The sequence below is a fragment of the Canis aureus genome, chromosome 1 (genome assembly GCF_053574225.1).
Source record: "Canis aureus isolate CA01 chromosome 1, VMU_Caureus_v.1.0, whole genome shotgun sequence".
NCBI lineage: Eukaryota > Metazoa > Chordata > Mammalia > Carnivora > Canidae > Canis > Canis aureus.
In genome coordinates, this window is record NC_135611.1 from 3,666,928 (window position 1) to 3,683,199 (window position 16,272).

At 51.7% G+C, this 16,272-nt stretch overlaps 1 protein-coding gene across 10 annotated transcripts in view; it reads left to right on the top strand.

Annotated features, from left to right (window-relative positions):
• ZNF516 (zinc finger protein 516) overlaps window positions 1-16,272 on the top strand; it is a 124,327-nt gene that overhangs the window by 24,094 nt on the left and 83,961 nt on the right. For 5 of the 10 annotated variants that reach the window (XM_077877554.1, XM_077877168.1, XM_077877015.1 and 2 more), the window contains exon 2: window positions 9,391-9,575. The exons of the other annotated variants lie outside the window; for them this stretch is intronic. The gene's annotated coding sequence lies outside the window, so the exon portion shown is untranslated. The remainder of the gene's footprint in view (window positions 1-9,390; window positions 9,576-16,272) is intronic. 10 annotated transcript variants of the gene reach the window in all.

The following is a 16,272-nucleotide window of genomic DNA, read 5'->3' on the forward strand; positions in this document are numbered from 1 at the left end:
CCCCCACCCCCCGATTCGGAGCCCCTGCTGTACCCGCAGCTCGTGAGACAGCTTTCTGAGCCACTGTGGGCCACCCCACATCACACACGTCGAAGGCCATCGCCGATCTTAATTTTGGTGTCTTTCATTTCAGATAAACTAAACATATTTCTGTGGCAGCTGAAGAAGAGCTTCTGCTTTCTATCCCGTCGGGGCGGGCTCCAGCCAGCCTTGTGGTCCTATGGCCCCAGGGGTCCCCAGACGTGGAGCCCGCCCTGTGGGGCCCAGTGCGGGTCTCACAGGCCCCCCGAGGGGCAGTCTGTCTAGGCCAAAGTTTGGGATACGCTGCCCGCCCCCTCTCGGGAGGGCGGTCCAGGGCCAGGGGGTGCTTGGGGATCCGTGGGCCGCCTCGGGAGGCTGGGATGCGTGTGGTTACTTTCTATGTGGAAATGAATTCTTTTGGTGACAGAAAAATCAGGAATTGAATGTACTTACGGTTTGAACGTGTCTGCCAGTGCAGGAAGTTACCAAACTTCTGCTTCAAACCTGAGGCCGCCCAGGCGCATTGCAAAAGTGGGCATCGGACTCTCTCAATGGATTCGATGAGGCATGTCTGGGGGGGTCACGGCGAGAGCACCCCTGGACGGGGCTGCGGCGCGCTGCCGGCAGGCGTGCTCTGAGTTCTGAGTCGTGTTGTCACCTGCGGCCGCCGGGGAGACCTGGCTCTTTCTGCCCCCAGGTACTTGCCATCTGGGGGGGCCAGGGAGGCCGGCCAAGGCGGGTGCCCCGCCACTTGTTCTCTGAGGCCAGCGGAGCGGCCAACCATTCTCCATCGGTCCCGGCCCCCAGCTTCTAGGAGCGGGTCATCCCCAGGCCCGACCCACGTCCCAGGGCCCTGTTCCCCATCTGCCCGTCACCCTCTGGCGGGCCCCACACGTAGCCTCTGCCCTCACCATCCCCTGGTGTCTGTGGCCCCTCCTCTCTGGGGACAAGCTCTCCAGCTCCTTGTCACCTACTCGTGCCAGGACTTGGATGGCTTCCTGTGGCCTTTAAGTCTGATGTGAGGTGGTCTGGAGGGCGAGGGCCTTCCTCACGCTCAATTGCTTCACTGCCTGTCCCCTGGCCTGTCTCCCTGGCCCTTCACGACCCCTGTCCTCGCCGCCTGCTGGGGTGGGGGCTGTTGTGTGTCCCTCCAGGGACGTCTTCACGGCACCATCCCCCCGATTCAGAGTCCCCTCTGCCCTCTGCATGCTCTCCCTCTAGGCCAGCCCCTCCCTGACCCTGGATCTCTCGCACCCCTCTCCTGCTGGATGGACCTGGACCTCTGCCTGGTGTCTGTGGCTCCCACATTGGTGCTCCCAGGGTCCTGGGTGTCGGTGTCTGGCCCTCTGAACTGTCCCACACTGGCTTCTCCCCCTGGATGCCAGGCAGGGCCTTGTTGAACACCTCCTGTGCAGAGGAAACAGCCTGCAGTGCGGACCCCAGAGTCACAGAGGGCAGCCCGGCCGGTGCGTGGTGCCGACACGGGGTGCATGGCCCCTTGAGGAGCTCACCGGAGCCCCAGGGGGACAAAAGGCTCTGGCCACAGCATCTCCGTCCTGTGCTTCTACAGCCTCCTAGGGTAGTCGCGGGGCAGCAGGGCCGGCGGTGGGTGGTGGTGGGTGGAGGGCCCTTGGGGTGGAGCCAGGGCCGCCTCACAGGGTTCTGGGAGAGAGACAGGTGATCCTGGTGGTGGACGCCCTAAATGAGATACCTCACAGGAGCTTGGGTTGGTATTTGCACCCACAGGACCCTGGGAGTTTCATGAGGGACCTGGAAAGTCAGAAGGGGCGTCGGTGGTTGGCGTGGCCCAGGAGCGCGGCTGGTGTTTCGTGGAGTTAGTGCCTGTGCTCCTCCAGGGTGGGAGCTGAGGGATGTGGACAGCCTCTCTTCTTCCCCCATCAGGACTCTGTTTCTGGCTCTAGAAGTTTCTGCCCTTGGGTCCTCCGGCGGTCTTTGCCTGCTGCCCACTCCGTTCCAGCCGCTGTTGTGCAAGGTGGCATCTTGGCCGTGCAGGTGTGGAGCTGTGCTCTGCTGCTCCCCCGGACCAAGGACGCACCCACAAGCCACCCAAACCTCCCATGACTGCCAGAGGGGTCCAGCACTGAAACTCCCTGTCCGGCTACCTCCGCGCCATGTGGCATTCAGCAGCGTGCTTACCCTCTCTGGGCTCAGGTTTCCTTGTCCATTATGGGGAGAGCATGGCCATGGTTACCGCACAGGGCCTGGTGGACAGGCACCGATGTGTTTGGCATGGCACCTGGCACGCGGGAGGCGCTGTTACCTGTGCATCTGAGCAGTGGCCTGCACGGGGCCTCAGGTGAGTGCATGGAGATTCCGGAGGATGCCACGAGGGCCCGCGGTCCCTGGACCAGGGGGCAGCTTTGTCTCTTGGGTTGGCCGGATGGCTCCACAGCATCGTGCACCTTCCCTTGCTTGGGGATTGGTGTCCGCCCCTCACAGATTGGTTTTGTTTTTTTCTGTAACTTTGTTTTATTGATGTATTCCTAACAGGCAAAGGATACTTTATTTAAATAGGGCAACAGCCTTTTTTTTTTTTTTTTAATAGAACACAAAAGTGATTTTTTTTTTAATTAGGAAAAAAATGCCCTATTTTAACACAAGCTCACTATGTATGAGAACACATACTAAAAGACCAGTAACAAACTGGTCTTAGGAAAAAAACAGTGTGATGACAGAAAACTTGATATACTACATCTCCGAAGTGCCTGCAAGCAGGCCCACTGGAAATAAACACACAACTCCCATCACCCCCACACACAAATCTGCACAGGTTCTATCTGCAAACATTTAGAAAACACATTGGAAGATAAGGATGAACTCACCCCCCATATGTACATCCACATGTGTATATGTGTGCATGATTTTCCAGATGCTCACGTTTTATTATTTTGAATGACCATTTTGAATGACGTGATGTGTGTTGGCCCAGCGTACAGGGCAGTGCCGTTTCACCACCATTTCACAGTAATTCTGGGTGGACGGAGTTGTCTGGCGTTCCTGACGTCCCTGCGCTGACACCTGCTGTAACTACAGTGTGTGTGTGCGCCCCGGGCCTTGTCGGCGTCCTTCCTCGTCTCCTGCCAGGGCCTCTCCTGCCCTCCCGGGACCCCGGGCTGCCTCTGGCTGTGTGCCCCGCCAACGTCCCTGCACCTGGACATGTGGAGGCCTCAGGGCAGCTGATCTGTGGACTGTTGTCCATCCAGTGGGGAGGCCACGGACCCGCCAAGTGTGCCTTGCAGGTTGTCTTCTGACCTCCTTGTATCTGCTGGTCATTCCAGCACCACTTCCTCTATCTGTGCTGGCTGTGCTGGTCTGAGCAAGGAGGCTGTACCTGAGTCTGTGTCCTCCTCCTGCACATCACAGTTGATTCTGCAGCTTTCCTCCTTTGTGCCGTCTGCAAAGGGGCAGCATCCACGCGTTTCTGGGATGTGCATGGACTCCTTGGCCCCTGGGAGATGATGGGTCGAGTTTTTAAAAGACTCCTTCCTCTGAGTTTCTTGGACTAAAGTATTCCTGCACGAGAATAAAGGCTTTCATGTTCCTTCCTCCTTAGTGCATCCGAAGTGTCCAGGGACGGCACATGGTCTCTCAGCACTCGTAGCTCTGAAATGCTTGTTCTAGTCAGGGACATAGTCGGAAAAAAGCCAGTGCTTTGGTCAAAGGACCCACACATAGAAGAGCCACCGCCCAACGTGTGGTCTATGAGATTGCCCACTGCATGTGTCGGGCTCCAGAGTCTGGCACAGGGCCTTTGGGTGCCCAGAGAACTTGGGGGCCTGTCCTGTCCTGAGGTAGCCAGCACATGTGGGGGTGGCTGTTGCCTTCCTGGGACGCAGCTGGGGTTACATCCCCCTCACATTTCCCCCTCTGTCACTGGGATGCTGGGCCCACCCACACCTGGCCCTGCCTGTGTCCCAAGGGAGCCATGATGAATCTCAGGTCTCAAAAGACATGTCATTAAATAATTTTTTTAAAATGGGAAAAATAAATGGAAACCTGTGAACTTCTTTGTAAGTGAAGTGACCAAGCATGGGGAGCAGAAGAGGCCTTGCCAGGCTCTGGAGGCTGGCACATCTCCTTCCCCACCCTGTATCCCACATTGCCACTGAGGCTTTGCACTCCTGCCCCTGGTGACCTGGCACCTGTCAGCAGGCCTCCCGAGGTCCCCAGCTACCAGCCTGAGACACGGCCAGAGGCTCCAGGAACACTTCGCGACCCTGCCATGAATTCTGGTTCCTGAGCCTGGACACGAGGACACGTTGCATGATCACAGAAAGATGGAGTGCATGAGATCTGATTTAGGAGGATCTCTACCTGTCTTCCTGTTTTTAGAAAAGTATGTGCAACTTCAGGTTGCGAGGAAAGACTTCCATGCGCTGCTTATGGTTCATACAGCAGAAATATTTTCTTTTAGATGGTAAGAGATGTTTGCAAGTGTCTTTTTTTTTTTTTTTGAAGATTTTATCTATTTATTCATGAGAGACACACAGGAAGAGGCAGAGACATAGGCAGAGGGACAAGCAGGCTCCCTGCAGGGAGTCCAATGTGGGACTTGATCCCAGGACCCTGGGATCATGCCCTGAGCCAAAGGCAGGTGCTCCACCACTGAGCCACCCAGGCGCCCTGCAAGTGTCCATCTTAAAGCTCATTGTCAAGTATACATGGAATGCTTTTCCAGTTGGGTGAGAGCAGTGGCATGCACTGTAACACTTGCAAACCAAGCAAACTGAGATGTCAATGAAATGCTTCTTTTGATTGGCACAGCAGCTTAGTGGATAGGTCAGCATTGGTAGGCACACTCAGCCCTGATCTGAGGGTCGGCTTTGTAAATGCAGGCAGTGTGGGATGAGGTGCAGGGCTGCCCTTCAGATCCATGGTCCAGCAAAGACCAAGCCACCCACGGGGCATGGCATCTCTGGTGGCCAGAGGCATGACCTGTGTGTGGAGCATAGCACGCCAGGAGAAAACCACCACAGCTGTTTTCAGTGGTGATGAGTTGGTGGCCAGTCTAGGCGATCACAGCAGAGGCAGTTAGACACTCTGACCTGCTGTTCCCACTGGCCACTGTGCATAGAGGGGGCAAGAAGCCTCCTGTCTGCAGCGGCGGCTCCTGCCATGTTCTACAGGCCTCTGCTCGAGAGTGCTTGCATGTCTCCTGAAAACATCCATGTCTGTGCATTTACAGTAGTTCATTTTTTTCTTAAAAGCAGTAGCAGGGGCACCTGGTGGCCTAGTCGGTTAAGCAGCTGCCTTCGGCTCAGGTCATGATCCTGGGGTCCTGGGATGGAGCTCAGTGGTAAGTCTGCTTCTCCCTCTTCTCCCCCTGCTTGTGTTCTCTTTCTCTGTCAAATGGATAAATAAAATCTTTTTAAAAAATAGCAAACTTTTCTTAAAAGTATAGTCCCTTAATAGAGGAAAAAAAAACAAAAATAAATTGGGAAGAAACTAAAAATATATAACATCTCAAAAAAAAAGTATTATCACTTGAAAAATGAACTTGGGACGAGCTCAGGCTGTCGGAGAGGTCCAGGGGTGGGGGCGTTTCAGCTCCTTTCCTGAGAGCAGCAGCCTTGGTCAGGGTGCATCAGGACAGTTTTGTTACTCTCTTGACTTGGTCACAGGAAAGTCAAATTTGGGTTGATTAGGGTGCCTTCCTGTTTAATCTGTTGGATGTGTGTTTTGCAGACCTGGGACTGAGAGTATTAAGCTAAGACAATAGTTTTCACTTTGACCTTGGCGTGGGGTCACTTTTCCTGACATGGCAGGAAAAATGTTAGAAGGAGTTTGGTGGGAAATGGGGAAATAGCTTGACAAGACCACCTGCCTGAAGCTTACAGGAGCGTCCTGTTTATCAGCTCATGGGGATCAGAGTAGAGTGGACCAAAAGCTCAAGAATTTTTCCTGAGCGCCGGTCATGTGAGCAAATCCTCAAGCCCGGTGTTCGTGTGTGTGTATGTGTGTGTGTGTGTGTGTGTGTGTGTGTTGAGGCAGTTTCATTTTGTTATCTGGGCAAGTGTGGCCTGAGGGACATTGTTTACATGGGAGCAGCACGTTTGCACAGCGTCTGCTGCGGGGTGTGCGGGGCGGAGAGCATGGGGACGGCTGGCAGCTGCCCGTCCCTTCTGGGAGGCGTCCCCTTGTGTGGACCCATTAATGCTGAACTCCTGGATGTCAGTCCTTCCATCGCTCGTGGAGGGACTGTCCATTGGTGTCCATGGGGGGAGAGGTTTTGTGTTCACTGGGCGGGTCTGTACCCAGCAGATCCCAGTCTTTGCCTGCCTGCCTGCTGTGTGCTGGGATGTGCATGGGCTCAGGCCCCCATGCTGTGTTTCACCTAAAGGGACATTCTAGAAGCTGAAGTGCGGTAAGCTTGCATTCCTTATAAGGAGATGTACTGGAGCACCAACTCTTCTTTCTTTTTTTCTGGTAATTGTGTGTGTTGTTGTCCTTTGGTGAAAGTGGTGCCATGGTGTGATTCAAATTTGCTGGAAGGAGTCTCCCAAATTTGGAGAACTGAAGCCCCACATGGAGTCCCCTCCAGCGGGGACCCCAGGCTTACCACTGATCCCTGGAGAGCACTTTGGGAGCGAAAACACTTTGAGAATAAGTTTACGAGCCCAAAGGAGAACACTAATGAGTTTGATTTTAATCTAAAAGATATTTTGATGTCAAATAGGGTGGAAAGGAGAGCTCATAGGTTTTATCTCTGTACTTGGGGGGTAATCATTTGGCTATAGTGCCAGAGGAGGAGAGAGAGGGAGTTTTCTTAGCATCTCCACCTGGACAGATGAGCCTAGGACCTTCTCTCTGCAGGTGTGGATGCCCAGATGTGCTCACACCAGGTGTGAGCAGCACCTGGTGGCTGCCCTGGCCTGCGGTGGGCACTCCGGGTATCTGTTGACCCCAAGTAAGCAGACCTAGGATGCGGGCCTCGGGACTCCCGTAGCAGGAGCTGCTCCTGTGTGGGGTGGTGAGCGGGTACTGGGTCCCAGGTGCTTCTGTGTGATCATTCACACTGCTACTGAACCTCGGAATTGGGGCCTCAGGGGAGGGGCACCTCCCCTTGCCAAGTGCCCCTTATGGCCCGGGCACTGTTCTAAGGACTTTATGTACATTTTCTTACTCTACGTTTGGAATACAAGTCTGCAAACGTCCTTTGAGTACATTTCTGGCAACTGTGGGACCGTATGTGGCGAACGACTCCACCTAAATCTCCTTTAAATGCCGTAAGACATAGGGTGGTCTCAAACAGTTGGTTCCCAGGCACCCTGGGTCCCCTGGCTGGTGAGGAGGCCGCAGGTGGCTTTGTGCACGCTATGCCGCATGCTGGACCAGCGCTCCTGTTTCTGGTTTGCGGCGGCACAGAGAGCTGGGCATGCCACGGCCGATCCCCGGAGGATGCCGGCAGTTACCTGCTGCATAGAAAGACGGGGCCTGCTGTGGTGGGGACAGCTACCTCTTAGAAGAGCTGTCTCTCCCTGGTTCTGTGGCCGCTGTGAACCATCGCTGGCCACTGGAGTCCAGTGGGCCTGAAAAATCCTTTCTGCCCCTTCCAGAAAAACCAAGCGAGAGAACCGGTGTCCTCTGCAGGCGTCGGGCAGGAACTGCTCATGTGCGCCCAGCCACCCCCTCGGTGTGCTCAGGCCCCTCCTCGGGGTGCCCCTCTGTGACAAGAGGCGTGCGTGGGGTGAGGGTCTGTGCCCGGTGGGTGGGTGTGCTGCCAGTGCGCGTGCTGCCAAGAAAACCGGGAACCTCTAGAACAATGCGACTGAGATTCTGTTCTGGAGGCTTCTCTGTAGGAGCGTGGCCCCTGCAGAGACAGGGCCACACATCCAGCTTGGCCAAAGTGAGTTATTGCTACTGTGTGCATCCTGAGGAAGCCAGTGTGGGCACACAGGCAGCCGCGGTGCTCGCAGCACGCTGGCTAGGCGTTTCCTAGGCGCAGATTTCATTTCAAACAAGCTGTGAGGCCCGTAGAGGCTTGACGGCAGGTGAGCGGCTCCCCCCCTGCGAAGCAGAGTGCTATTTTCCATGTGTTTCCTAGGGAAGCTGTGCTTTCAGAGTGTGACCCTGGTGGGAATTACTCCATTAGAAGGCAAGACTGGATCGGCATCTCCCGAAAGGAGCAGATCTGTGTTTGAAAACAAGGAAAAAGTTTGCTTTTTCCAGAACCTTCTACCCTCGGCTCTACATCAGAGCCTGCGGATCTCCCCTGAAAGCAGAGTTTGACTCTTGTCCTAATGTGGAAAGGTCCCCTGATGCTTATGCAGGGCCTCTCTTTAGTACAGTTTCCCTTGGGAGACTTTAGCATGCCCGGAGAAGGTGGTCATTACCCAAGAGAGCACGTGTTGTGTGTTCACGTAAAACACCAGGAGGTTCCGCCTGAGAAGCAGCTTGACGATCCCGGACGGGTCCTGCAGCCACTTTCCGAGAGCCTACGAAGAAGGAGGTGGACATGCGAGGATCTTAGGCAGATGTTTGTTCTTTGCCACATGTACGTGGTTGGACGTGTGCGCGCCTATAAATGTGTGAGAGTCTGTGTCTCTTTGCTGTGTGTGGTGTCCTACCGGCCGGGCTGGGGGGCCTTCCCGTGAGCCCTGTCAGCTTCCCTGGGTGGCACGATGCGTCGAGTGCGCCTGGTGCTCCTCTCCCTTTCCGTGGCTTGCACTGTTGCACAATTAACAGCCAGCACCGTGCGCCTGACCCGCCAAGCCTCCGGTGCTCCGTGCCCAGGCACGGTGAGCGCAACAGACTGATTTCAGGAAAAAAAAAAAATCAAGAAACAGAACTTGGTGTAAGTTAGACATGGAAGGTGATTTGCAGTGTACATGTATGTGAACGGCCCGTCCTGATGTTAAGGGAAGAGCCGAGAAACTCGTATTTCCGTATTTGTCGTCCACCCCCCCCCACCCCACCTGTGAATCAGTGGATGGAGCCTGTGCATTGCATCAAATGGGTAAAAATATGCGGTGGCGCCATTTAAACCAGGTCTGGAGCCCTGAGGGTCAGCTTTGATGGCTTGCGGAGGCGAGGTGCTGCCTGCTCACTCTGGGGCGGGGTGGGGGCCTGGCCCGGGCGGTGACCCGAACTGTGATGTGTGCTGCCCACGGGGTGAGAGGCCGGAGGCCGTGGGGCGGGGGCAGTGCTACCCACGGAGGCTCCAGGGGCCGACCTGCCCGGAGCTCATGCCTGGGTGTGGACGCAGCCCCTGGAGTGGGGTTTGGTTCTGTGCATGACCCGGTTGCTCTTCGTTATTTATGAGTCAGAGAGGGACAATTTTTTGAGGGGGGCCCTTAGTCGAGGAAGGTCTCAGCTATACTTAGCTCTTTGCCTGCATTTCTCAAACAGTAATCCACACTTCCCCGAAGAGGCACGGGTGCCCGGGACCCCTCCGGAAAGGTGGGAGAAGTGGCGCGTGGACGGGGTCAGCACCCCGGGAGTCTGGCGAGGAGCAGAGCCAACGTGAGCCTCTCTTGTCCCCGTGAGAGGAGGGAGGAGTCACCCTGTCCTTACCTGCCTTGACAGCATCTCAGGTGGGTGGGCCCTGCCCTTCCCCCCTGGGGCAGGAGGCCGTTGTTGTGGGGGAGCTGGGCACCGGAAGGGGCTCCGCTCCTTCATCGTGACTGTGAAGTAATGGAAAGGAGTTCATTCAGATAATTGAGTTGGAAACACACTTTAAAGCAATTCTATTTTATTTTTCCAGTACTTGGCTATTTGGCGGGTGAACTGCACACCTTCCACTGTTTGCTCTCCCCCTTGGGGAGGTCTTGCTCACGAGGGATCCGCTCCTGCAGCACAGGTGTGCTGTGACGTGGCATCTCCGTGCCACCGACTCCTGTTGACGTGTGTGTCGCGTGTGTCGTGTGTGTCATGTGCATCGTGCGTGTCGAAACAGGATGTTTACGAGGAGCTGCCCCTTCCACCAAATTGGCATTTCCAGAGTTTGTCTCCATAAACTTGAATTCTGGAGTCATTTTCAGGAGCCAGGGTCCCCAGTGTGGATGGCACTGTCCCTAGACGCAGGAGCAGGGCCCCCGGCCCCGTCCCGGGTCCACACCCAGCTGTGCGCTCGGCTCCCTCGCTGGGCCCGCACACCCCTAGAACCTTGGTCTGTCCCTTGGCAGTGCCTGCCGTCCCCCCGAGGCACTGGACCCCTGGCTGGGGGACCTGGTGCGTGCCGTGCTGCTGGGTGTTGGAGTGGCGGAGTGGCGGGGTGGGGGCCGAAGGGACAGAGAAGGAGGACCCTGCTGCAGTGAGCCACAGAGACACTACTGTGCCCCTTAAATAAAGCACTGCGCTCTATCCCCTGATGGTCCTGCCCGGGGCCCAGGGCAGAGATGCCTGCGGCCACCCCGAATCTCCCTCCCCAGGGGGCCCCCGGGCTCTGAGATCCGAAAGCGAGCTGGGTTGTATCTTTATCTACCTTCACTTTTCCCCCAAAGCTGTTGGTGGATAAGATGTTCTGGCTTCGAAAGCATCCCGCCCCCATTTCTTGGAGTTCCTCCACGATCGCTTCACACATGGCCTTTCCTTCAATTCTGTAGCCGAATAACACAATACCATTCTTATGGGGAGTTAACGTGGTATTTTGCGTGTTTATCCTTTTTTTTTTTTGTTCCTTGCAAGAAAGGTAGACATGGTCTGAAGATATCAGAAGTTAGAACTTGCAGGGATGTGTCATTAAGTGTGCTTGAAAATATATTTTTAGACAAGCGATGCAGGATAAATCCTAGGGCGATGTGACATCATGTTCTTGTCAAGAATTGCTCTTTGTAAACATTCTCTGACAGATCGCTCTCCTTAAGAGGCTGAAATATCCAGCTGCTCTCAAAGGTGCGTTGTGTGTTGGTGATAAACTAGGTCATGTTACAGTAGTTATTGGCAGTAATGGATCTGGAAAATTTAAGCTGGTTACCCTGTATGTGCTTTAGATTCTAACGCATTTGGGGAAGATCTGTCCGTTTCTAATTTTGATCCTCCTAAAGTATCGATTGGTGTCCGCACAAGGGCAAACAGGGTCTTAAATAATTTCTTGCGCGGGCGGCATGCCTTTCTGCCGTCCTACCAAGAGCAGCTCAGTCCAGGGTATCTTTACAGAAAACGTTTGGTGTGCCGTTGCTTAGAATTCAGTAAAATTGATCACGGAATGTTTATTTCTCAGTGTGTGCTCTTAAAGAAGGGATTTTTTTGGTGGGCTGGCTTCTCTGCTAAACAGCACTACCTCGGAAGGTAATGTTTAACAGAATGTTTTATGGTTTACTGCACATAATTATCTCTCTTTGTATTCTTGGGCACAGTTCTTTATTTGACGGCTGTTCACAAAAAGCAGAGAGGAAGGCGATAATGTTCGATAGGTATTCATTGCAGACTGTGTTCTTAGGCTGGGAGAAAAATGTTGGTTTTAGGTAAAAGTCTGGAAAAATAGGTCAATGTGAATGTGTTGGGGGGCAAGTACTGTCTTTTGTTCTTGGTTTCCATGGAGTAAAATACAGTTCATTTATAGGAACTTACTTCTGTTAAAATATGGTTTACAGTCCACTGACACAGATTTCAGAAAGCTACGTCCAGTAGACCAGGAAGTGTCACCTACTGAGAAAACATGGCAAGTTTCTACACGGGATTATTTTATTTTCACAGTTGACAATTTCTGTTAAAAAAAATTTCTGCCAGGCACTGACTAGGTTATCGTTTCTACACTTTGGGGTTTACGCTCAGTAAAAACTTATCCTCTGCTTGTAAATGGGATATATTTTTTTCCCTTGCAGTTTACTAAAGCCTTCTTGTCTTCCAGGTTTGTTTTAAAACCAGAAATTTATGAGTCTTGATTTTTCTCTGGTATCCCCCATGTTTTCAGCACTTCTGAATTGATCAGAACTTAGGCTTTCATCCCCTTGATGCAGCATGGAAAAAAAGTCAACATAAAAACTTGACGGCTTTTGTGGTTCATGTAGTGAAGCGAATGATTTACTCTCTATTTTTGTAAAATGCTGAGCAGCCTCTGGTGGCTGCAGACTTCACCCGCGCGCCCAGTTTGGGGGATGTGAGCTCTTGATGGAAAAGTTGACTGGATCAGTAGCTGTACTGGCAGTGGCTGTGGGGTTCCAGGACTGCATGTGCCCTCAGGGCCCCGATATTCGCGGCCAGCCAGGGGTCCAGCCGGACATTGATCAGAACCTTACAGAGCAAGCTCTGGCTCCTGTTATTTTTCATTTTTTTCCTCCTTTTTCTTTCCTTTTTCCTTTTTTTTGTTTTTCCAGTTTAGAGAAGTTCACTTTTTTAGGGACAAATAGATTGATAAAGTCACTACATCCTATAAGACTTGGACATAGTAAATAGCCATCGACAGGGATGTGTTGATTTTGGAGAGCAAAGGAAAAAGAACTAGGAAAAGCATGCTTCTTTCTTTTTGGTATTAAAACATCCAGCCCCTGCTTATTTTCACATGGATGCCTCTTATTAAAGTCTCCATGACTACTTTGGATTTTTCTGGATATGTTATTAATGACTGGGGAGGGAAGACCCCCATATCCTCCCCCATCTATTCTTGGGCTTTCCTGCATGTAATCAATAATTAGATTGTGTTCATCTGCTTTTTTCATCCCCCCATAAGGTAAGATTTGACTGCCGGTCTTTCTAGTTTAGTAAAAGGACCTATGGGCAGCGTTTATACTGATGTTAACTCAGATTTTCTTTTGGAACTGTCTGGGCATACCGTTGTGAACGGTGTGCTTCTATTTCCACCTTCTCTTGGGAGGTGATGATGGAATCTCTCTTTTCAGGACCAGGAGTTTATTTGGGTGTTTGACAGATTGTGGTAAACAACTTCATAAAAGGGAGCCTCCTCGCAGTCGCAGTGAGGTGGGAGCAGTCGTTTGTGCTGTGCATGGAGCCGGTGGCTGCAGCCTGGGCCTGAGCTACAGGGTTGCAGTGAGTCTGGCCACAAGGCCTCGGAGTTTGCGTAGTAAAGCCTTATCAGAGACAGTTAACTACATTTGGGGACTACCGAGTATGTGGGCTCTTGCTTGCTGTGTTGGGTGCTAGAGAATTCACAGGAAACCTTTGTTTGTTTGAGAAAATGGGATTTCGTCCTCGTGGCCCTGAGGGTCTGGTCTCCTGCCTTCCGTGCTGAACAAAGCATGTTTGAGACTCACCTTGAAAACAAGGGCCTTTGGCAGAAACGTCCGGCACATTGTTCTTGGGACACAGACTTGCCGTACCCGTGGGCGGTTGTGTGTTCCTTAGGCCCCAGGATAGTGGGTTTGTGTCCTCCTTCCCCTTGTGGGGGAGGTGGGGTGGGGCTCCTTGTGAATGCCGCTGATTCTGGTGGCCCTTTATTCATTTCTTCTTATTAGAGTGGAAATGTAGTTTGCTCATAATGGATTATTGATTGGCCTGAGCCAGGCAGCCTCAAGGCCTTGTCAGCGACGGTCCTTACTCGGAGCAGTGAATGCATCACTTCATGCAGTGGCTCGGACTGGGCTGCGGACTATAAGCCTGGGATTGTTCATGTGGGCCAGATTGGTGTATGCAGAGAGGAACTCCTCATTGTTGTGGGACTTCACCCCATTTGTTCAAAGAATGGGCGTTTTGTCTCTGCAGTAGATAAGCCTGTGCACGATGTTAATGATGTATTTGAATTCCTGCCCATAATACTACAGTGTAAGGAGTAGAGCCCCTGTCATTGTCTTCGGGCGAACAGACGGGCAGTGTACCGAGCCAAGGGGCCCAGCACCCACTGGGGCCCATGTGCTGGGCTTGCCCTGCAGCGAGTCCTGCCCGCCAGGGGCCTCGCCTTCAGACGTGCACCGCCAGGCCAGGCCAGGCCGGAGACTCATTCTTTTTATTTTATGACTTGCCTCTTGGAGCCATAATACTCCCGTAAATATCCTGAGCTGTGTGCTGAGAACTGTTTTCTTTGTAAGGGCATCCTCCCGGCCTCCCTGAGACTTTTCAGATTTCACCAACTCTTCCCTTACCCAGGCCAATCCTGCCTCCCTCCCCGGAACCCAGCCCCCACCCTGAAGGTGACCAGGGAGGCAAGACGAGTGACCCCTGGGTGCCCAGGAGAGCAGACCTACTTCTTACTAGCATGATACGGTTAACTGATGAACCAGAACTGAACAAGTACCCAACTGGAGACTTCTTTGAAAAACAGGACAGGCTTCAGGTTCTGCTTCCCTAAACTGAAAACTCTCAGCTCAGAGTAGGAGAGGCCTCTTCCAGTTCTCCAGGAGCCCCTTGGACCCTCTGTATGCCTCCTGTCCAGCTTGGGTGGGTTTAAAGAAACTTGCAGAGTTGTTTTGTTATGCAAATTACTCAAAATATTAGACGTTACTTGAAAATCAGCCTTTGGGTTGTTTGTGCTGCATAAGATGTTGATAGAATTATCTGTGATAGTTTTAGGGAAATCAGTTAAGTACAGAATCCATTGGTGGATTTATTTCACAGAGCAGAATGGCAAGATTTCCTGTAGAGTTAGAGCTGTGCTTACTGTTTAAAAATACAGGGAATTTTACCTTTTTCCCCTGGCGATGCCATATTTAACTGGTTAGAAAATGATTGGTTAAAATGTGGGAAAGAAAACTCAGCTGTATGACTGTTTTTTTTTTTTTTTTTGCCCTGGGAAGCGGTGGAAAGGGTCACTGTGAGTCCCAGGAACCAGCTGGGGTTAGTTCATGTGGCTGGAAAGCCACTGTGCTGTCTGCAGGAAGGCTGTGACCCAGCTTGGCGTGGATTCCTGAGTGTCTCTGGGCAAGCCTCTGAAGCATCAGCAAGCAGTCTCTTAAAATACTACTTTTCATCCAAACAGTTTACTACTCAGATGATCGATCTTTTCTTCTTTCTTCCTTTCCTTTCCTTTCCTTTCCTTTCCTTTCCTTTCCTTTCCTTTCCTTTCCTTTCCTTTCCTTTCCTTTCCTTTCCTTTCCTTTCCTTTCTTCCTTTCTTCCTTTCTCTCTCTCTTTTCTCCTTCCTTCCTTCCTTCCTTCCTTCCTTCCTTCCTTCCTTCCTTCCTTCCTTCCTTCCTTCTTTTTCTTTCTTCCTTTCTTCCTTTCTTCCTTTCTCCCTTCCCTTCCCTTCCCTTCCCTTCCCTTCCCTTCCCTTCCCTTCCCTTCCCTTCCTTTCCTTTTTTCTTTTCTTTTCTTTCTTTTCTTTTCTTTTCTTTTCTTTTCTTTTCTTTTCTTTTCTTTTCTTTTCTTTTCTTTTCTTTTCTTTTTTCTTTTTTTTCTTTTCTTTTCTTTTCTTTTTTTTCTTTTTCTCTTTCAATTCTAGAATCAACAAAAGGTAGTGTTCTCAAACTGTATTCCTCAGAGCTCTCTGATCTTCCTCCAGGACCTGAATGGGGGGAGGAGTGCGGGGGAGGGGAGGGAAAGAAAAGGCGGGAGGGGGAAGGCCCACCAGGCTTCCCCAGAGCCACTCTTTGAATTGTGTTCTTTACTGGGGTTGCAAGTGGGAGTAAATCTTTTTAAACTTCTTTTGTGAAAAACTTCCAAAAACCCATGAAAACAGGAAGACAAAGAAACATACATAGAGTCTCCAGCAATTAACAGTAAAAAACAAAATGATGTAGAGGTGCTTCATTTACATTTGTTTACTTTTGACTGAATAATATTCCAACATTCTGTTTTTTTATGAGGTGCGATTGGGATATAACACGATGCACACATAAGGTGTACAACATTATAATTTGACATCTGCGTACACTGCACTGTGATTGCTACCAAAAGACGAGTCGCCATCTGTCCGCGCACAGTGACCCCCATTTCGCTCACCCTGGAGTCACTACTGATCTCTTCTCTGTATCTATGAGTTTGTTTTAATACTGTCTTATTTTTTTCAGATTCTGTATGTGAGTGGAATCATATGGTATTTGTCTTTGTTCGCCTGACTTACTTCACTTGGCCTCATCTCTGAAGGTCCACCTGTGTTAGTGCATGCGGCGAGATTCCATCCTTCACGGCCGAGTTGTATTCCATTGTGTGTGTGTATATGCACCACACATCCTCTTGACCCATTCATCCCTCGATGGGTGCTGAGGTTGCTTCCAAATGTTGGTTACTGTCAATAGTGCTGCGTGAACATGGAGGGGGCGGTGCACGTATCTTTTTGAATTAGTTTTTTTGTTTTCTTCATGTAGGGTAGACACCTAGCAATGGAATAGCTGGATCATATCATAGTTCTAATTTTTTTCAGAACTCTCCATATGGTTTGACATTCCCACTGACAGTGTAC